This window comes from Myotis yumanensis, unplaced genomic scaffold (assembly GCF_028538775.1).
Source record: "Myotis yumanensis isolate MYYU_CA2020_CCGP unplaced genomic scaffold, mMyoYum1.0.hap1 SCAF_1, whole genome shotgun sequence".
NCBI classification, from domain to species: Eukaryota; Metazoa; Chordata; class Mammalia; order Chiroptera; family Vespertilionidae; genus Myotis; species Myotis yumanensis.
The window spans coordinates 139,853,843-139,871,033 of record NW_027223752.1 but is presented as its reverse complement, the minus strand read 5'-3'; positions in this window follow the sequence as shown (position 1 = coordinate 139,871,033).

Here is a 17,191-nt window from a genome sequence, read left to right as displayed (position 1 = left end):
TCAACAAATCAACAAACGACAAGTGCTGGAGAGGATGTGGAGAAAAAGGAACACTTGTGCACTGCTGGTGGGAATGCAGACTGGTGCAGCCACTATGGAAGGCAGTATGGAGGTTCCTCAAAAAACTAAAAATGGAACTCCCATTTGACCCAGTGATCCCACTTCTAGGAATATATCCCAAGAAAACAGAAACATCAATCAGAAAGGATATATGCACCCCGATGTTCATAGCAGCACAATTCACCATAGCTAAGATCTGGAAACAGCCTAAGTGCCCATCAGTAGATGAATGGATTAGAAAGCTGTGGTACATCTACACGATGGAATACTATGCTGCTGTAAAAAAGAAGGAACTCTTACCATTTGCAACAGCATGGATGGAACTGGAGAGCATTATGCTAAGTGAAATAAGCCAGTCAATGAAGGAAAAATACCACATGATCTCACTCATTCATGGATAATAAAGACCATTACAAACTTTTGAACAATAATAGATACAGAGACAGAGCTGCCTCAAACTGATTGTCAAACTGTAGTGGGAAGGCCAGGGAGGGTTGGGGGACAGGAAGGAGGGGGGTAGGAGATCTACCGAAGGACTTGTATGCATGCATATAAGCATAACTAATGGACATAAGACACTGGGGGGTAAGGAAGGCCAGGGGATTGTCAAGGGGGGGGGGAGGACACATATGTAATACCCTTTGTAATACTTTTAGCAATAAAAATAAATAAATAAATACTGGTTTAAATATATGTTAATATATATTTACATATTTATATATTTGAATATGTGTATATTTATATATTTAAATACATATATTAAACCAATACACATACATATGTACTTAAATTCTCAGTTTATTAATCCTCTCATGAAAAATCTACACAGTCACCACAGGTGAAGTCCCTGAAGAACCTTGACTTTTTCTGCTGTCCAGTCTCCAGCTCACTTTTGGCCGCACCAACATTGGCCTCTGCGGTTCCCCGGAGTCTCATTCTCTCTTGTGTTCCTTTCTCTGTTTCCTTGAGGTCATCTTCTCATATCGGCCCTGTCTTGCAAATCTATGTTTGGGTTCATTTTTCTTCACGTAATCCAAGGAATCATAAATTGTGCCAAAGCCAGTGGTCTTGCCACCACCAAAATGGGTTCTGAATCCAAACACAAAGATGACACCTGGTGTGGTCTTGTGCCTTTTGGCTAGATTTCCCCAAATTTCTGTCTTGGGTTGCCTTTGCCTTCCCAGGGAAAAGGAAGTCCATGGCTATTTGTTTCCACTGAAGTAGTCTGTCAGTCATGAACCTCCTGGTCTGGATAGTTACTGTGTCATTCATGATGGTGGCCAATCTAAAATATTTTGTTCTGTGTAAAGAATACGTCCTTTGCAACCATAGTTGCTAAAGAACTCTTCTGTGTGAGTCATTGGCTAAACTGTGTCACTTAGTAAATATTGCTAAGAGAAGTAACACTATACCAGGGTCTATAAACTATGTTAGGGTCTATAAACATCATGTTGTAGCTAAAATAACTGAAGAGAGGAGTTTGCTTTGATCTTGTAGCTAGATTAGGATGAGAACCAGGGTCTTCTCTTATGACAAACCTCCTGAGAGAAGCAGCTGCATGCTCAGTGAACACGGGCACTCAGGCAGTGCCCACCAGGACCTTCAGAAGCAGCTCCAGGGTCTGATAGACCCCTTAACTTCCCCCAGTCACAGTGTCCTCACAGGAAATGACACTACTATCCTCTCCCTCTGGCAGCTTGCTGGCTGTCCTTCAGATCATTCTCCTTTTCTTTTACTCTCATAATTTAGCAGGTTTTGTGGTCACCCGGTTAAAGATGACCCTACGCGGCCCCTCTTGCAGCTGGGCATGGCCATGTGACTTAGCAGATGTGATACATGTGCCGTCCTCTGGGAGATGGTGAAAACTGAGAACACCTCCTATGTTGAAGATAGTAGAGACCCGGAACCGTCGTAGTGTTTGTATGGGATTGAGTGATACGCTATGTGAAAGTGTCTTATCTGGAGTCTACAGAGCAATACTGGGAGGTTGGCTACACAGGAGGGGTAATGAGGGTTTAAGTATAGAGAAGTCTAAAACAGCAAATAGAATGGGGTAAAGAGTGTGCTTTTAGATGAGAGGATAGGTGGGCCTCAGGGTGCAGCACTCTAAAAGGTCTCCCCTGTGAGGACCATCAGAAAGAAAAGCCCAAGACCCAGGGGTCAGGAGAAGGGATTTGATACCCAGGCGGGGGCAGCGAAATCAGGCATGAGAGTCTCAGGGAGGAGTATAGGAGTAAGGATATGGGGATATTGTCCAGTGTAGTGCCACTGGCAATAATGCAAATAATAGTGACAAAAGTTAAGTATCATTTAGTGAAAGTCTGTGTGCCTCTCTCTATTCTAATAGCCCCTTACAAACATTTTAAAGATTTTTATTCTTACATAATCCCCATTTTACAGATGTGGAAACTGAGGCTCAGAGATGTAAAGTGTTTTTGCTCAAGGTCTCATAGCTAATAAAGGGGTAAGCTGAGATTCAAATCTAGAATTAGCTGACTCCAAATACTAAGAATTGCTAATTACCTAGCAATTCAAATATGTAGCACAGTACATAGCAAAGGGATCAACAAATGTTAGCTCTTATTATATAGATAAGGGAATGAGTGCCTGGCACAGATCAGCAGAAGCAAGATTAGAGCTAAACTAGTGACTCAGTGAGGCCAGGCTTCCTATATGCCGTGTGTGTGTGTGTGTGTGTGTGTGTGTGTGTGTGTAGCACTGGGGAGGCAGACGGACCGAGGGGTGTTCTGCTAGTGGGTAAGGAGAGTTGATTTGCATTGGAAAGTAAAGAAGGGAGGAATCAGGGAGCAGAGTTCCAATTCCACACCTTCTTCTTTTTCTTCAATTATTTGAGGAAGAAACTGGATGGTTTGAGAATGGGGGAGCTGGGAAAAGACAAGCTAACACGTGCCTTGATTGTCACAGAGGCAGAGACTTTTAGAGCCACAAGAAGATCTGATAAACAATCTAGTATCTAACACTCTCCTCTTGGGAGGAGGTAAAGGACATTTTTAAATCACCCACTGCTGAGAAATGAGCAAACTCAAAGGAGCTTTTAACTCAAAGAATCTGAAGTCCCAGGGAAAGGATTGAACTGTAGAGAAGCAGAGTGAGTCAGAAAGCACTGCACCGTCATGCAAGTGTGTGAGCTTGAATATGTGTTCATAGGAACCGGTACAACAGGAAAACTTCTATATTAGGCTTTGGCATTCTTCTTAAGGTTTCTTAAAATAGCCCATTTCATTATTCTCATATTTAGATGGTAATAAGATGTGAGGATGGTGGGCCCATTTTAATAGAGAACTATCCTTTTTTTTTTAACAAAAGGAGCATAAATGTGTGGAAGCTTAACAGACAGTTTTATTTGAGCATGAGACACACAGTATTTTAATTGACATGGTTGAACGTATTCAATAAATATGGAAGATATAAAGCCTAGCAATAAAGCAAACTTCTGTGAACCCACCACCCAACATTCCCACTATTATAGAGGCCCCTTGCACACTCTCCTTCAGTCTCATTACCTCTCCACTCACCCAACTCTCCCAGCCCTGCGCAGGGAAGCCACTCTCCTGAACGTTACATTAGTTTTTCCTTGCCGCCATTCTTAAAGACACCCCAGCTTTCAAGGCACCTCCACCACCACCATCTCCTGGATGTCAGCTTCCAAGAGGAGATGGTGTTAAACAACCTGTTTCATTATTTTGATTGGAGCAGCATTTTGGCATTAGTGGTCTGAAAAGCAATGTTGGTGTGTCTAATTTTGCAGCAAATTCTGGTACATCTCTATGTGCCTGCGGTCTGTGCTCTGGAAACGATGTTTCAGTGGCGACACAGGCAAAGCTTTCAGAACGGAGATGCTGGTGGTTAACATGTGTCTGTTCTGAGGCAGTTGGTCTTGTGCTTTGTTTCCAAGCAGCCATGTGCCATGGAGAATGTGCCATAAAATTCCTCTTCCTGATCCAGAGATTGGAGAGAAGTCCCATTGCCTTGGTTGGAAATGATTTCTTGCCCATCAATTGCGTGAAAACCTAGCCTTGTTCTTCATTGCTCACACCTGACCTCGTAGATGCCCCTGACCTGAGTGTTTCCTGTGGTTTGGCTCCAATTCACGGTATGAAGATGATTTTCTATGAAGGCAGAATAGACAGAATTTGCAGTTAATCAGGGTCCTATTTTTAAAAAAAGCTACTCTGACTCACATCATTGATAGAGTAATAGAAAACAACATACGTTTTTAAACTTTTGGCAAATTCAATATCCTATATAATAAAAGCCTAGGTGGCACCACGCCCTCATGTGATGCCCTCACATCATCACAAGATGGCCACCACAAGATGGCCAGCAGGGGAGGGCAGTTGGAGGCAACCAGGCCTGCAGGGGAGGGCAGTTGGGGGTGACCAGGCCTGCAGGAGAGGGCAGTTGGGTGTGACCAGGCCAGCAGAGAGGGCAGTTGGGGGCGACCAGGCTGGCAGGGGAGGGCAGTTGGGTGTGACCAGGCCAGCAGGGGAGAGAAGTTAGGGGAAACCAGGATAGCAGGGGAGGGCAGTTGGAGGTGATCAGGCCAGCAGGGGAGCAGTTAGGCGTCAGTCAGGCTGGCAGGGGAGCAGTTAGGGGGCAATCAGGCTGGCAGGCAGAAGCGGTTAGGGGCAATCAGGCAGGCAGGCAGGTGAGCGGTTAGGAGCCAACAGTCCCAGATTGTGATAGGGATTCCAGATTGGAGAGGGTGCAGGCCAGGCTGAGGGACAACCCCTCTCCCTCCCCACCCCCCGTGCATGAATTTTGTGCACCAGGCCTCTAGTCTCTATATATAAAAGGCTAATATGCTAAGTGTCAGACTGTCTGGGTAATGATGTCAAGTAGCAATGCCTGGCTTCCTCTCCCTAGCTACTAGCCTCCTTGCAGTTTCTTCAGCCCAAGAACATGACTTGCTTTATAGCCAGGTGCAAACGTTTCACACTTTAACCAAATGTTTGTGAAACATTTTCATGTGCCTCATCTCATTTGATCCTCACAGAAGTCCTGGAGTAGGTAGATAGGAGACTCTGTAGAATCCTATTTTCTTTTCATTAGCCAGAAAACAGAGATTTAGAAAGCTTAGAAACTTGATCCGACTGAAAAGAAGTAAGAAATGGTGGAACTTGAAAATGAATTCAGGTTTTCTCACTGTGCAGAATATAGTCAAACACTGCTACAGCTAAATATTTTACCCTTTGTTCTCCCTGTGTGATCTACAGTAATAATCTGCTTCGTGTTGATATTTACTGCTGTGTTGCTGACAATTACCTGAAAGAGAAGTCGGGGTGCTTCACTGGTCTGGAAAAGGTTTAGCTAAATCAGAAAGCTGTCTAATTAAGCCACTTTATTCTATATCTATAAAAGGCTAAGTTGACTCACACTTGCACGATACATATAAAGCTCTCACTGGTGTCAATCACACGTGTGTTTTGATCTGTCATTGTTGATTGTGAATTTGGTTGACACTTCTATTATAGAGAAAGGGCAAATAGTTATATTAAAATATTTCTTCTAATTGATTTCCTTTCAATGTGCACGAATTCGTGCACTGGGCCTCTAGTTTTAAAATAAACCACATAGAAATAAGATATCACTTAGACCTCTGAGAGATAGGGTCCTCACTTTCCTTCTGGCATGTGCTAAGTCACAGAAATTTTATTTAGGAAAATGTCTTCGCTTTCCTTTTTCCCTCTTTCAGGTAGCAGGACAGTCTGATTTATTGGCACAAAAATAATTTTGTCAGCATCCAAAGAACATGGAGGAGGTGTTAAAAGACAGTGGTTTTGCCAGCCTGCACTTTTAACCTAAGCCTAGACACTAAGCTGCACTCAATTGAAAAATAAAAAAATGTTGTAGGCTGTCACGCTAATTAACAGTCAGGGTACAAATATCTTAGTACATCATATATGAGGCAGATTGCGCCTTTTGACAGGCCATAGAAACTTCATATGAAAATAGCTCATCAAATATGAGTATTAAGGTGGAAAACATGATTTTAGGTGGGAAGAAGAAGAAGAAGAAAAAACTCACTACAACGAGACACATTTTTCCTTCAGTCAGAAAAAGACTCAGTTCAAAGTGACAGTCCACACATGGATTGTGTCTTCCTTGAATGACGGTGCTAACATCTCCCAAAATAAAACCTCTGACACCACTGTCTTTTGCACTGTATTCAGTTCAATGAGAGGCAATGCACAAACATTGCTTTTAAGATCAAGTGAATCCCTAACCATTAAAAATATTTGAGAACTTTGATTTTAAAATTAGAGTGGTGTTTACATGTTAGTTCAGATTCTTGACTACAATTTCACTTTGCAGTAGAAAGTAATATATCATGTGAAACTGTTATAGATGCTTTCTCTAAGGGGTGAATCTTGAATCTTCATCATAAGAATAAAAAGAAAGAACTCCTACCATTCCCCACAGCATGGTTGGACCTGGAGAGCACTACGCTAAGTGAAATAAGCCAGTCAGAGAAAGATAAATATCACATGATCTCACTCATTTGTGGAATATAATGAACAACATAAACTGATGAACAAAAATAGAACCAGAGACATAGAAGCATTGAACAGACTGTCCAACCTATGAGGGAAGGCGGGGGGTGAGGGAGTAAGAGATCAACTAAAGGACCTGTATGCATGCATATGAGCATAACCAATGGACACAGACAGTAGGGGGCGGGGGTAAGGGCATGTGCTGGGGGTATAAAGAATATTTAAATTAAAAAAAAAGAATAAACCCAAAGTACAGAAATAAAATTTGTGTGATTTTGAGTACTTGACTGACTGTTGTTTCCTTCAAAGTTGTTCTGTTATAACTTTAATTAGAAAAAGAATTTGATTCCTGGCTGAGCCACTGTTTGTGTGGAGTTGGCACACTCCTGTGCATGGGTTTTCTCGGGGACTCTGGCTTCTTCTCTCATCCTAAAGATGTGCACATGAGATTCAGTGGCGAGCCTGCATTGCCCAGTCTGAGTGTGGGATGGGTGTGCGTAGCCCTGCAATGGAAGGGCCACCCATCCTAGGTGGGTTCTGCCTTTTGCCCTGAGCTGCTGGGACAGACTCCAGCCCCCCTGACCATGAACTGGAATAATGGAGTTAGAAAATCATTCCTACTTGTTTTTATTAATCTTCCTTAAATGTATGTATAGCTTACATTTATTTCAGTGTTTAATATTAGAAGTGTTTTGGGGTCTTTACTGAGAAATTTGGTGTTGTTTTCATGACCAGAAATATGCCCAAGGAACTTAACTCTTCTGTTTATCAATTAGCCTTGGGTAAAATTGGTTTTGTTATATATATCGTTCTGTTTAAAGTCACAGTTTCCAAGAACCTGTGGACAATGTTAAGTAAGGACTTACTGTAATAGTTTTAAAATACTAAAATAAACACTTTTTTTTGTAGAAGAAGTGAGAAGTCCAAATGTGACTGATGTTAAACTGCAGAGCTCTGGAGGTCACAGTATATTGCATGTTAGGCATTAAGTTTGTATTCCTGAAGGTCTCCGCTATTTTGCATGCTGTAATTTACTTGATTATACTTGACTGCAGAAAGAATTACATTCAAAGGAATTAGAAGCAGGGAGGGTTATAATGGTTAGCTGCCTCTGGAAATATAAAAATATTGATTTTTTTTCCCTAGGAAGGGTAGTCTTAGGCAAAAGATTACCACGATCAAACTTTGTCTGTAATGCCTCCCACCGCTTTCTCTGTTCACTTCCATTTTAGTCTGTTTGGTGACTGTCACTCATACTCTCTGGACTCCCCAGTATGCCCTCTGTTCTGGCTCTGGGATCTGTGATAATTCCTACTGGCTAGTGCTGCACCGGAGATGGCCAGCATACTCCTCACCCCCCACCAGCATCCTCTAGGCATCACCCATTGTCTTTCAGTCACACCAAAGTGTAAATCCCAGTCCGTGCAAGTTTGTCTTCTCTGAAGCTGATTATTTTAATGGAAAAGAAATCCATGCTCTAGTATTTATGAATGGCAATGTGCTCATGAGCTGTCCATCTAGAGGACATTTGCATACTATTAAGGGTGTTCTGGGAAAGATGAAATTTCTAATGTACCAGTTGGTTAAGGTATATTATAAAAAAAAGTGTTCCATGTTCTATCATGTTTGGAAAATCCTGTTTATTTATATCCATTATTGGAGATTCATAATACTTTGCAGTTTTCCCAAGCCTGGTAAGTTCTACAGTGAAGACAACTATTTGTTTAAACCTGAGATTTTCCCAAACTTGTGGACATTAATAAACATGTCTCTGTGTGTTTTTTCTTAATATAAAACCTATTAATGCTCCATGGAGAACACACTTAGAAATATATTTCCTTAATCTAAAGTAGTGCTTGTGTCTGATAGTAAGAATTTCAGATACCATGGTGGCGTGTTGGGCAAACATTTTGGATTTAGAGAGTCTTTCAATCTATGAGTAGTTGATTTTCTTATCCTGTGTACTTTGATAGATGATCACTTCTGGTTTTACAGTAGCCAACATGTGGAAGCAACCTAAGTGTCCACTGATGAATGAATGGATAAAAAAATGTGATATATCTTTATCTGTATCTATATATCTATATCTATCTATATCTAATCATCTATCTATAAAATGGAATTTTATTCAGCCATAAAAATGAAGGAAATTTTGCCATTGCAACATGGATGGATCTTCAGGACATTATTCTAAGTGAAATGAGAAAGACCAATACTGTGTGATCTAATATGTGGAATCTAAAAACAAAACCCCCACAAAACCCATGTTCATATATACAGAGAACAGATTGATGGTTCCAGAGGTGCAGGGGAAGAGGTGGGCAAAATGGATAAAAGGAATCAAAAGGCAAAGATTTTTAGTTATAAAATAAATAAGCCTTGGGGATATAATGTATAGCTTATTTACTATAGTTAACAATACTGTATTGCATATTTGAAAGTTGCTGTTCTCATCACAAGAAAAAATATTTGGTAACTGTATGGTGATGGATGTTAACTAGACATATTGTGGCAATAATTTCCCAATATGTACAAATATTGAATCAGTACATTGTATAACTATTATAATGTCCTATGTCAATTATATCTCAATAAAAAGGAAAATAATAGCTTTTACACTGTTGCTATTCTTTACCCCCTCATACATTTGCTGAAATTAAGCTTTTAATTGCTGCTATTTTTCTTTGTTTGCTTCTCTTTTTTTTTAAAAAAAAAAATTCTATTCATGAGAACCAAGAATATTCTTAGTATCCTGTTTTTTAATACAGGATATTGTTTTCCTTTATATATTTTTTCAGGGAAGTTACTAGATGACTGTCAATCATCTGGGGACTTGTTAACAATGAAGATACCTGGACTCCTGATAGCCCTTCTACATCTGTGTTTCTGAGAGTGTGGCCTCTAATACCGGACTTGCAGAATATTCTTGTGCATACTGAAGTTTGAGATAATTAAAAAACAAACAAACACAAAACTTTTCTCACTAGTTTCTTATGTTGAAAATTGGAAAAGAAAATATTGCAACCAGCAAAGAACCTACTTTCTAGATGATAGAGAATGAATCAAGAACAGTAGTCCCACCTTATCACGGAGGCTACATCCCAAGACCTGCAGAGGATGCCTGAAACCACAGAAAGTACCGAACCCTATGTATACTATCCTTTTTTCTATACATAATAGCTATGGTCAGTTTAATTTATAAATTAGTCATAGTAAGAAATTAACAACAATAACTAATAGAATAGAACAATGATGACAATATACTGTATTCAAAGTTATGTGAATATGGTCTCCCTCTCTCTCTCTCTCTCTCTCTCTCTCTCTCACACACACACACACACACACACACACACACACACAACCGAGAAGGCTACTAAGTGACTAATGGGCAGGGAGTGTCTACAGTCTACAATGTGGAGTCTTGGGACAAAAGGATGATTCAAGTCATGGTTGGGGCAGAGCAGGATGGCTTGGGATTTCATCATACTACTCAAAATGTCGTGCAATATAGAACTTATAAATTGTTTGTTTCTGGAATTTTCCACTTAATGTTTTTGGGCTGTGGTTGGCCATACATAACTGAAACCAGGAAAAGAGAAACCACAGATAAGAGGGGACTACTATACTTAAGAGTATGAATATGCATTACACAATTAAGTCCTTGCATTTTTCCTAAAAAATCAGGACATCTGATCACTTTGAAGTGAGTCTAAACACAGCCTCTCTTTTAGTATCTTGTATTATCCTAATATTTAAAAAGCCAGGGGCCATCACGACCGAAACAACCAGATGGACAACCAAACAGCAGGCTGCGCGGGGCGACAAGGCCGGCAGGGGGGTTAGTGAAGGACGACCAAACACCTGAACAGCAGGCTGCATGGGGTGACCAGGCCGGCAAGGGGGCTGTTGGGGGTGACCAGGCCAGTGGATGGGGGAGTTGGGGGCAACCAGGCTGGCCGGGGGGGCAGTAAGGGGTGACCAGGCCAGTGGGGGTAGGGGAAGTTGGGGGTGACCAGGCCGACAGGGGAGGCAGTTAGGAGTGATCAGGCAGGCAGGCAGGTGAGCAGTTAGGAGCCAGCAGTCCTGGATTGTGAGTGGGATATCCGAGGAATCCCAGATTGGAGAGGGTGCAGGCTGGCTGAGGGTCTCCCCGCCCCCGCCCCCTGTGAACGAATTTCATGCACCGGGCCTCTAGTTCCTGAATAAAATAGAAGAAACAAGAGAATGGCAAAAGGTATGCCTTTTTTTTTTTTTTTAAGGAGGTACAAAAAGTAAGGGCTGGATGGCTAGATGCCCCAAGACCTGATTATTTTGTAACCTTATCCCTTCATTTACCTGGATTTTAGGTACCTCATACATAAGGTAAGATAATAGAGCAAAATAAGCTCTAAATTCCCTTTGAGCACTAATAACTAATATATAATTGTTCTTCAGGGAAGCATAAAGTTGAGTCAGAGGCTAAAATGAAAATGAAGATCGAAGTTCTCTCAAACAACAAATACTGAAGATGTATGCCATTTCACAGCACGTTTCCTTCTTACGTATGTTTTTTAATAATAAAACAATATTATACAGCAGTGGAAAAATATGGCTACAAACATCAACTGGGATGCATCTCAGAAAATAATATCGAGCAAAAAAAAATCAAGATACAGAAGAAGACAGTAATTTTGTTTATATCAACTCAAAACATTCAAAACTATACTGCAGATTGAAGATATCAGCATATGCACCAAACTACAAGGAAAAGCTTGGGAATTATATCCCAAAATTCAGGGTAGTGTGACCCCCAGGAAGTAGCGGTGTAACATCATGGAGTGGCACACAGGCACCCTCATAGGTGCCACGCTGCTCTATTTCTTATCCTGGTGGTGAGCACATGGTTGTCAATTTTATTGTAACTCATCAGACCTTATACATGTTATACTTACTTTTTGTGTATCCGTTCAGTTTTTTAATAAAAAACCAAGCCAAGAGCATACATATCTTGATATATAGTAAAATTTCTCCTGTACTGTGTGTTTCCCACTCTTTTTTTATTTCTTTGCAGATTTCCATGTTTACATAAATAGATGTTTTATGAGAAACATGAAACAGAACCTTGTACTTTGGTAGTTCTTCATCTAAAACAAAACAGCATCAACAACACAAGGTAAGAGAACATCAACAAATATGTAACAGGTACCTTTGCTAAAGTAAACCCGGACTGTGTAAACACAGACTGTGAGGCACGCGTCTCAGCAAACAGAGAAGCACGGCGCCAGGTTTCCAAAGCTTCCTCCGCGAGAGCCATTATGCGCTCCTTACCTTGGAATAACACCAATTCCTTTATTCACAACTAATAAAAATTAGGGCTTGCTCTCCCCCATCTCCTGGATCACAGTGCAATTTTTTTAAAAAAATATATTTTATTGATTTTTTACAGAGAGGAAGGGAGAGAGATAGAGAGTTAGAAACATCGATGAGAGAGAAACATCGATCAGCTGCCTCCTGCACATCCCCTACTGGGGATGTGCCCGCAACCCAGGTACATGCCCTTGACCGGAATCGAACCTGGGACCCTTCAGTCCGCAGGCCGACGCTCTATCCACTGAGCCAAACCGGCTTCGGCTCACAGTGCAATTTTAAATATCATTATCCAGGCACCGCTGTTCTTGGCCACATTCTTGAACCCAGGATTCTCCTACTAGAAGATGAGTGACTTTTGAGGCTTTAGAAAATGTTAAGTAAGTCATTGTGCCCCTTACTGAAGCTGACCACGCTTCTCCGCTCATAGGAGATAAAATGTCTAGTGAGGTAGGGAAAGCAACAGTGAGGTCTGAGATTTTAGAACTAGTGAAATTTCCCCAAGTCTAATAACCATCCATCAACAATGGCCACCGTGTTCCTCAACATATAAACACCTCCCCACCCCACTCCCTCCTTCACCAAATTCCAGCCATGGTTGAGATCCTGAAGGGTCATATAGCTGAGCATGTGTGACTGTGTGTGTGTGTGTGTGTGTGTGTGTAAAGAGAGAGAGAGAGAGATCGACTTCCTTAGCACATACCTAACTTCTCTCTCCCCCAGATTCCAGAGTCTATAAAAAGAAAATAATCTCATATCTTATGTGAATACCTAGTACAGGAATTTTACTCCCCTGAAATTGAGTATGGAATGCTGGTCATAATTAAAAATATAGCTAGAAAATAGAAATAATTTACTCAGTTGGTTTTGAGGCACGGACAATACATTTAGGGGCCAGTCCTGTCTGTGAATGTTTCAGGAATGCATTTAAAAGGCAAAAGTCAAAGTAGTCCAGAGTCATTTATCCTAGAAAATGCAAAAGAAACCTATATCCTTTCTTATATCTTGTTGCTATGGAAAGTTTCACAGTTTGGTTATGCACCCTAAACTGTTTTCAAAAATGAAACAGACAAGGAAATAAAAGTGAAATTCCTTATTGTTTTAACATTTAAAACACAGGTAGCATTTGATCATAAAATTTATAGGATCTCTTTTCTAATAAGAGGGGAAATAAGTTGTCTCTATTTGCAATTTTTACGGAGGCAAGATCTCTTTGGTTGTTTGAAAATAGAGAGATAAAACAGGATACAACAGGGATAACATACATGACACCTGAAAAATGGATACGGAGAGAGCCATACGCAGCAGCAAAGAGACATGGCTGCGAAGATGTGCACAGAATACTGACTTGAGGCACCTCACAAGTTGGCGGGTTATTACCAGATGCACATTTGTTTCAACTGAAATGAAAGCAGAGAAACAATTAAGTGTGTAGAGAAACAAGATGTCTTGTAGGAGCCCAACCTTCTGTACAAGTTAAATTAAAGGCCCCCACGATCAACATGATCAAGAACAGCTGGCATTTCTAGCAGAAATAAGATCTGAAAATTTTGGTGGAACTGCTTATACTTCTATTCAGAGTCCCAGAGAAAGACCCTATTAAGTCAAACTTAAATTGCACCAAGTGCCTTAAAGAGGTACCTGTCTGTTTTAATTTTCCTGATACTCCTCACTGAGACTTGGTCTAATAGTGATCGTATAGAGCTATTAGAACTGCATCTGGTCGGAAAATGCAATTGCCTGCTACTGCTCTATTATTTTGATGCTACACAATAACTCCTCTCATGACTGTTGTAACGTAAAGAATATATTGTCTTACCAGCTCAAGTCCCTAATTAAGCAATAGTAACGTTTTATACTAATATTGGATTAAAGGGGAAGATTGTAGCTACATTTACATCTAAACCTTACCTAATTATTGTTCGTGTACTACTCTAGATATAAATCTACTTTACAAATGGATTTTAACAATGCAATACATTTTGTATTTTTCGGAAATCCTAATTCTCTAAACTTGTTGGGTTTTTAATACTTACCTTTCCTTTAAAAATATAAACTAGATGGGGTGGGGGTGGCCAGGGAGAGGTCAATGGGGCAAAAAGGAGACATATGTAATTACTATATGTAATACTTTAAAAAATAAAGAATTAGAAAAAAGGAAGAAAAAACAACAACAGACACAGACAACAGTATGGGGATTGCCAGAGGGAAAGGGGGGAGGAGAGGTAAAAGAGGGTAAAGGGAGGAAAATGGTGATAGAAGCACACTTGACGTGGGGTGGTGAATGCACAATACAATGTACAGATGATGTATTATAGAGTTGTACACTTGAAACCTGTATAATTTTATTAACCAATGTCACACCCCAATGAATTTAATAAAAATTTTTAAATAAAAAATATACACTAGAGGCTCAGTGCACGGGATTTGTGCACTGGTGGGGGTTATGGCCTGCAGGGATCGGCCTGCTGTGGGAGCGCTACTCATCCTGGTCAGCCAAGCAGCTGTGGACCCGCCCTATGAGCAGCTGCTTCCACTGCAGGAGTGCTTCTCATCCTGGTCAGCCAAGTGGCGCTCCCATTGTAGGAGCACATTGACCACCAGGGGGCAGCTCCTGTGTTGAACGCTTGCCCCCTGGTGGTCAATGCGCATCATAGCAACTGGTCAACAGTTGTTCTGGTCATTCTGCCATTCAGTTGCTGGGCTTTTATTATATAGGATATAAACTAGAACCTGGCTAGTGTGGCTCAATGGTTGAGTGTCCACCTATGAACCAAAAGATTCCCCAGTTCAATTCCTGGTCAGGGAAGATGCCCGGGTTGCCAGCTAGATCCCCAGTGTGGAGCGTGCAGGAGGCAGCCAATCGATGTGTCACTCTCATTGATGTTTATATCCTTCTATCTCTTTCCCTCCCTCTCTCTCTAAAATCAATAAACACACACACACGCACGCACACACACATGCATATATATATATGTACTAGAATGACTTTATATGTGACTAAGACATTTTCAGGCAACCTTGTTTTCATTGTTACAAAAATAGGTGCTATAGAAATGTTACATTTCATTAAGATTTTCTTTTGTTGTTGAAGTGATGAGCCAATCAGAGAAACACTGAGCAGGTAAAAAGTAATCTTAGGGAATAGAGAACTCTTTTAAAAGGAGGTAACCACTTCCAAACTAGCTAGAAAATCAATGAGAAAAAAATAGTTGGCTAGTGAAACACAAGGAAACAAACAAACAAAAAGTATTGTTTACAATTCTATCTCTTGATTCACTTGTGTCTATTTTAGTCACACATAATGTTTTCTCTCAACACCAGCTATTTTTATTTTCATTTTTGTTCACCATATTTGACATTTCCTGGCCCCAGTCATCATTAACATTATGCTGCCTGCAAAAGCCCAGGTGCTCTGTACCCACCTATGCTCCTGCCTATCTTTCCTGACCATGCCCTCATTTCTAGCACTGCTGATTTTGATTCTTGTCCTAGCTGATCAAATATTACTTCAGCTCCACTGGCCTCCTGTTATTACCCTCACATTATTTCTTTGTATCTAAGCAATATGTTTCCAATTTTATAAGCTACTAGAGGCTCGGTGCATGAAATTCTTGCACTCGAGAGAGGGCGGGCGGTCCCTCAGCCTGGCCTGCGCCCTCTTGTGGTCCAGGAGCCCACAGGGATGTCCAACTGATGGCTTAGCGCTGCCACAGAGGCGGGAGAGGCTCCCACACCACCACTGCGCTTGCCAGCCATGAGCCCGGCTTCTGACTGAGCTGTGTTCCCCCTGTGGGAGTGCACTGACCACCATGGGGTGGCTCTTGCATTGAGTGTCTGCCCCCTGGTGGTCAGTGTATATCATAGCAACCGGTCATTCCACTGTTCGGTTGATTTGCATATTAGCCTTTTATTATATAGGATTGTGAAATAAGTACCTCTAGATGCTGGTAGGGATTTTACATACAATAATGTCATTTTAATCAGCAACATTGATATAGGGTAGATATAATTGTTCTCTTTTTTTTCATATAAAAAGTCAACACCCAGAAAAAAAAAAGACTTCCCTAAACGTCACAGAGCTTCTAAATGTCAGACGTAGGATTTGAACCCAGGGCTCAGCAACTTTGAAACAAATATTCTTTAGAGGCCTTAAAGCAATTGGGTGGAGTTGTCAAGCCTAAGAAAGCAAAATGGACTGTGCAAGGATCATCAAAGAAGAAATAAAAGTGAGTCTATAAGGATAGGAAGGATTAGCACATTTGGAAGTAAGGCCTAAGGTATTTGAGAAGTTGGTGATGGTGTCAACTGAGTCTTACTGGGTATCTGAGTGGACAGCAGGCTACAGATCAACGAAAAGCAAGACTAGGTTTAGGGCAGTGGTTCTCAACTGGGGGTGATTTTGCATCCTTCTTCTTCCTCCCTGATGAAATATTTGGTTGTCACAACTTGGGGTGTTGTGGGGGTGGGGGTTGTGCTACTCGCATCTACTGGTTAGAGGCCAGGATGCTGCTCAACATCCTACAATGCACAGGACAGCCCCATCACAAAGAATTGTCTGACCCAAAATGTCAATATTGAGAAACCCTGGGCTGGGATGATTTGAAGGTATCAGCGTGGGAGAAGATTGCTCAATATGGTCCATTTCACTCCACTGATTTTCCTTTGTGGGGCCAACTATTTTCACTTAATTATTTCCAATGAATTGGATTTAAATTATTTTAAAATGAATGAAGCAATTTTCAGCTGTTCATTTCTGACAGGTTGATAGCTGATTCCCTGTTACCCTATAGATGCAGTCTTGAGTAATCTATCTTCCCTGAATGTTCTTTGACCCTAATGACTTTGAAGTTACTACTAACTTAAAAATAGCACTCCGCTTTGTCTGCGATGAAGGGAACATCCTCACTCTTCATTGTTTTTAAACCAGAGGTTTAAAAAGAAGTGCTGGTTCTGCAACCCCCTCTTCTGTTTGTGTCGAATCCTATAGCCATCTGGATTGCTATTATGGCTGGTGACAGAAAACAACTTCTCAGAATGCGGTATCAGATCTCCAGTCTCTAAGTGGAGACACTTCCTCTTCATTCTCCGTAGGTTTCTTTTCAAAACAACATAATGAAATCAGCCCTTTTCCCTCCAAGATGGAATCTTAAGATCTGGCAGCATATTAGCAGCTCATATATTCATCAGACACGTTTTTAAAGATAAGGTTTCTTCTGTGTCGATATGAAAAGGCGTTTTAATGCTATCTCTCTGACGGACTCTCCCTG